Genomic DNA, 6201 nt, shown 5'->3' on the forward strand with positions numbered 1-6201 from the left:
TATGTGTGGTGGGGTTGGGGGGTGTTGTGTGTGTGTGTGTGGGGTTTTGTTGGGGATAAGCGTGTACAAAAATAGACACAAAACCAACACACATTTGCATATTTTATATAAAATTATATATATTATATTTTAATATTTATATATATAAAATAAAATATAAGGGGAGAGAGAGAAGGAGAGAGAGGAAGAGAGAGAGAGGGAGAGGAGAGAAAAGAGAGAGGGGGGGGGGAGAGAAGAGAGAAAAGAGGAGAGAGAGAGGGGAGGAGAGAGGGGAAGGGAGAGAGAGAGAAGAGAGGAGGGGAAAGAGAGAGAGAAGGAGAGGAAAAGGAAGGGAGAGAGTTTTAGGAGGGAGAGGAGAGGGGAGAGAGAGAGAGAGAGGCGAAACAGGAGAGAGAGAAAAGAGAGAGAGGGAAAAGGGAAAAAGGGGAGAGAGGGAGGGAGAGAGAGAGAGAGAGGGGAGAGGGGGGAAAGAAAAAAGAGAAGAGGGGAGAGGAGAGAGAGACGGGACGGGAGAGACGGGGACAGACGGGAAAGACAAATTATATTTATATATTTTAAATACAAAATATATTTTAATATATTATTATATATATATATATATATATAAAATATATAATATTTTAATAAAATATATAATAATATATATAAATATATATATTATATATAATATTTTATATATATATATAATATATATAATATATATATAATATATATATATATATAAAAATACACCCACATACCCAAAAAACCCCACAAAACACAAAACCCCACCCCAGAGAGAGAGAGAGAGAGAGAGAGAGAGAGAGAGGGGAGGGGAGAGGGAAAGAGGGGAGAAAAAGGGGAGAGAGAGAGAGAGAAAAAACAGGGGAGAAGAGAGGAGAGAGAGAGGAAAAGAGGAGAGGAGAGAGAGGAGAGGAAGAGGGGAGAGAGAGAGAGGGGGAAGGGGAAGGGAGAGAGAGAGGGAGAGACCAGAGAGGGGAGAGAGGGGGAAAATAGAAAAGGGGGAGGGGAAAACGAGAGAGAGAGAGAGGGGGGAGATGAGAGAAAAGGAGAGGGGAGAGAGAGAGGGGGGGGGGAGAGGGGGAGAGACAGTGAGAGAGGTGAGAGAGAGGAGAGAGTGAGAGGGGAGAGAGAGAGAGAGAAGAGAGAGAGAGGAAAAGAGAGGAGAGAGACAGGGCCCAGACATATATATATATTATTTTATAATATATATAAAATTATATTTTTATAATATATATAATATATATATTATAATGTATATATATTATATATTTATATATTATTTTCCCACCCCGCACACACACACACACCCCCACCAAACACACACCCACCCACCCCACACACAAAAGGGACACACCACAAAACCCCACACAACCCCCAAACACAACCAAACACACACACACACACGTATAAGCGTTTTTACATACAAAAGACAAAAACCACCACACATTTATTATTTATATATATATATATATATATATATATTATATATATATATTATTATATATATATATATTTTTATATATGTGGGTGTGTGTGTGTGTGTGGGTGTGTGTTGTGTGGTTTTTGTGTGGTGTGTGTGAAATTATTATCATTAATTTATTTTTTTTTTTTTTTTTGGGAGAGAGAGAGAGAGAGAGAGGAGAGAGGGGAGAAAAGAGAGGAGAGAGAGAGAGAGACAAAATGAGGAAGAGAGAGAGAGGGGGAGAGATGGGGAAGAAAAAAGGGGAAGGAGAGAGAGGAGGAGACGGGACAGACGGGACAGCCCAGAAGAGAGAGAGAGAAGAGGGGGGAGAGAGAAAAGAGAGAGAGAGAGGAGGAGGGGCGGCAGGAGAGAGAGAGAGAGAGAGAGAGAGAGAGAGGGGGAGGGGGAAGAGAGGGGGAGAGAGAGAGAAGAGAGAGGGGAAAGGAGACGAGAGAGGGAGAAGGAAAAAAAAGGGGGGGGGAGAGAGAGAAGACGTGGGGGGTGCACCCGTGGGGAAAGGGGACGCTCCGGCGATTTCGATCAAAAAACGCGTGATAAAGACACAGCAAATTTCCCAAAAAACAAAATTAAAAAAAATAAAAAAGATACAATTGACCTTTAAGGGGAATTTAAAAAGTGAAACTAGTGGAAAACCAAGTGCAAAAAAAAAAACAAGGGGAAATTTTTAAAAAAGGGATTTTCCCGAAAAGGTGATTTTTTCCGCGAAAAAACTCCCAGTGCCCGCCGGGCCCAACTTTTGAGATGCCACTCGTCTTTAAATTTATCGGTAAAATTTAAAAAAAAAAATGTGAAATACATAAAGATAAAAAATGACATAATGGGTTATTAAACGAGACGTGGATAATAGCATATAAAGGGGTTATTTGTGCCCCAAAGAAAAATCCATTACAAAAAAAGAATACGAATTAAAGCGGAGAAAAAACCTTCTCCTCTCTCGCTCAAGCAATGGGCCCGGCCCCCTCCCCCCCCCTGATAAGGAAAAAAACCCGTCCCCATAAAAACTAGCACGAGCCAGCGAAGCGGAAAAACGCGTGAAATTTATCATTTTTTTTAAAAAGTGCAATACGACCACCCCGTAAAAAACAATAATATATAAAGATAAGAGTAGTTTCATCCCTAAAAAAAACATTTTTTCAAGTCATCATGTACTGCTTTCCCCATGTACAACAAGGAATTGCAACGATGCGATGCCCCAATCAATCAAAGAATTTTTGCACAAACGCAGAAAGGGGTTTCCCTGTGCCAGAATTTAGATTCAAATAGGAGAAAAACCCCGGGGGGGCGAAGGAAAAGGCAACGGAGAAACACAAGGGAGTCGCGAGGAAAAGGGGAACGGGGCCAGCAGAAAAAACGCGGGAAGGGGGGGGAGACTTTCCCCCCCTGCGATGGGAAGCCACGGGCGGGTTGACGAAGCAAAATTGATTAAGGAACAATGTACAATAAGTAGTCACCTTCTCACCCCGCAATTTAGAAATCCCCAAAATGCAATGCAGCCCAACGAATTATAAAGGAAAATTAAAGTCCTCCCCAGAGAATACATCCATGATCTCACCTGCCCAAACCCCTTTCTTTAAAGCAAACGCCATTTTTCCTCTCGATATGCCGCGAAAATGACAGCAAAACAAAAAACAGAGAACGTAAAGGCAATGGAGACGAGGATGGAAAGTGGAAAAGGGGGGGATAACAGGGCCACTGCCCAGAGACACAAGCTCTGCCCAAAAAAAAAGAAGGAAAAAAAAAGCAGCCAACCAAATTCAGAGAGGAAAATTGCTAGAAAAATTTTCTAGCATGATCCAAACCCCAAAGGGAAAAAAATTCAGGGAACCCGCGCCTCTTATTGGAGGATTCCCACGGGACCCTCCCCCTGGGGGAAAGGCCCCGTTAGGCGCTGAGTGACAAGCACCCGCCAGCCCAAAGAAGTCGACCCCGAAAACAAACATAACCCGGGAGAGTTTCCCCCCAACCCGTAATATTTGACAGAAAACGGAAAAAGAGAATTGGAAAGGGTGCCCTTTTCCCCAACCCCGTGCGCCCGGGCCATCAGGCCCTGGTGCCAAGTCGTGGGGAAAAAATAGTAAGCCACGTTTAAATTTTGGGAGGTCGCAGGTATCTGGTAAAAACCATAGCAGCCCTGGCCAAAAAAAATGGGAAAATGAGAAATGCCCAGAACCCTTTTGCCCCCCCCCTGCCTGTCCCCCTTATCGCGCTCGACAAAAAAAACCCGGTTGCCGTCCCCCGGCAAAAGGGGAGGGGCCTAAGAAGGGTCATCGGGAAGGGAGTGATGGAAGTCGTTTTTGAGACCCTCACCAAACGCAGTGGAAAACCTGCAAAATATGGTGGACAAAAGGGCGGGGTGCGAGGGGAGCAAAACACGCGATGAGGAAGATCTTCCCAGAGCCAGATTGCGATGGGAGTGCCCCATGGGAGATGCATCAAACGCATTCAATAAAATTTATAGAAAGGGCAAAGCTCCAAACAAAGGATAAAAAGCCCCAGTTTGGGTAGAACATAGAGAAACCCCTTTTCACAACCCCAAAAAATTCGTTTTGGGGACGGGAAACCCGGGAAAATGCGGGAAAAAATAGATTCCCCAGGGAAAGGGACCACCCAAAAGGGACCCCGTTGCCATGGCAAGTATCCATTTGGGCCTTTCTAAACTACAAAAATCCCCATCAGCCACGAGAAGACGCAAGTTTTAAAACAGGGTTGCCTTTCGCTGATGACAAAAACGGGCCGGGGGGAAAAAAGGGGGACTAAAGAAAAAGGTGGGGGGAGATTGTTTCTCTTGGGGCCCCAATGCAAGGTATTTTCCTAATGCCCCAAAAAAAAGTGCTGATTTTTGAAGCCCCCAAAAAATGTGCTGATTGTTTAAGCCCCAAAAAAAATTGACCTGGCCCAAGGGGAAAAAATTTAAAAAAACGACATAAAAATTTAAAAAAAGGTGAAGAAAACATCTAGGGGCAATACTTTGGGCCCCAAAGCACGACAGAGAAAAATTTTTAAAGGACAGGGTCGAGGAAATGGGTAAATGGATCCGTAGGCGGGGTAAAATAGCATACCATCGAAAACCCCCACGCCCCTACACCGCCCTCACATTGGAATTTAGGCACAGAGCAATTCCCCCATGAGGACAGTGCCAGGCATTGGGCATCCCCCTCGAACCCTCGGAAAAAAACAACCAAAAAGGGGAAAATATGACCGGCTCCCAGCAGGAGGACGAACCCCCAAAGGACGTCGAAAGGCCATATTTGAATTTTCCGCCCCGAAAGGAGGTTGGGGGTTCCAAAACCCCCGTAAGGGTGGCCGACATAGAGTATGGAAAAAACCCCCCCTCAAACTTTTTGAAGGGTTTAAACCCCAAAAAAAAAAAATCAGAACAAACCCTGGGGGAAAAAAACCTTGCAGAAAAAACAAAAAATAAGAAAGAAATAACAAAAAAATAGAGAACCCCAAAAAAAAGAACACTTTCACCCCTTTTTCACAACTACCCGAGGATGCCAAAAAGGGGGGACTCCAGATGACACAGGAAGTGGGGGGCACGAAATTTGGGTCACCACCTTTCCTATAAGAGTGAAAAGGGGTTTTGCCCAAAAAGACAAGATTTTTTCGGGCGCCCCCGCTCTAAGGTATGGCGGGGCCCCCCTCTGCACTGGCCTGTGGATCTCTCTTGACTCCAAAACCCGCCCCTGATCTGCAAGGGCAGGGGGGTTTTGTGGTCATACGGCCTAAGAAGTGAGGACCTCCCCCTCAGTTTTTGAGAGAGGTTTTTCATGACGTCAGAGGGGAGCCGGAAAAATACTTTCGGGGCTGGAGGACTAAATTTCGAAACTGAGGCAACAAACACGACAGAAGGGCCCCTCGCCTTTAGTCAGCGCTAGAAGGGTTCTGGGCAAAGAGGACAGAGAGCCTTTTTTGACGTCAGGGTATTTAAACCCCCGGGCCCCCGGGAATAGGGGCCAAACAGCTGAAAGCGGGCCCCCCCAGGGCAAAGGGAAAAAAGAAAATGAGGGAGTACGGGGAGAGGATCCCCGGAAGTGGAGCGGGGATTTTTCACCCCCTCGTTGCACAAATGCAGGAGGAATAGCCTTTAAGGGCAACAACTTTCTACGCGTCCCGGCACAGCAGCTCGGGCCCATAAAAACGCCAGGCGAAGAGTAATTTTCACCGCGTGGGGAGATGTGTCTCTCGTTCTCCCCCCTGAGATCAGCACTCCTGGTTTCGAGGGGCGCGGACAAAAACCCCCCGCTTACCCCAAAAAATCAGGGACACAAAATTTTGAGGAGACCGTTCGGAGTGTAGGAAGGTGCCCAAAGTTTTTGTTTAGAATAAAAAAGTTTTAAAATAAAAAGTGGATGTCAGGCCCCCCGTCAAATTTGGGGAAAGGGCGGGGGCCCCTTAATGTTTGTGAATTGTAATTAAGGGCACAAACCTCTTCCTGTAACAGGGGAAAGGAGGGAGGGGAGGGAAAAAAAAACCCAAAAAAGAGAGGGGAGAGAGAAGACGCCCGACGACAGAGGGGAAAAAAAAATCCTGATAATAATCACTATAACCAAAAAGTAATATCCCGGGGCCCTGAAAATTGGCACGGGAAACATTGTTTTAAGCGTGAAATGTAAAACCCAGTTGCAAAAAAGAGTCAAACCCGAAGGGGAAAGGCTGCAAAGGGCGTTGCAAATTGCCCCTAGTTTTTCCCCTGCAGCAATTCCTTTTTTTTA

This window comes from Penaeus monodon, chromosome 18, assembly GCF_015228065.2.
Source record: "Penaeus monodon isolate SGIC_2016 chromosome 18, NSTDA_Pmon_1, whole genome shotgun sequence".
NCBI classification, from domain to species: Eukaryota; Metazoa; Arthropoda; class Malacostraca; order Decapoda; family Penaeidae; genus Penaeus; species Penaeus monodon.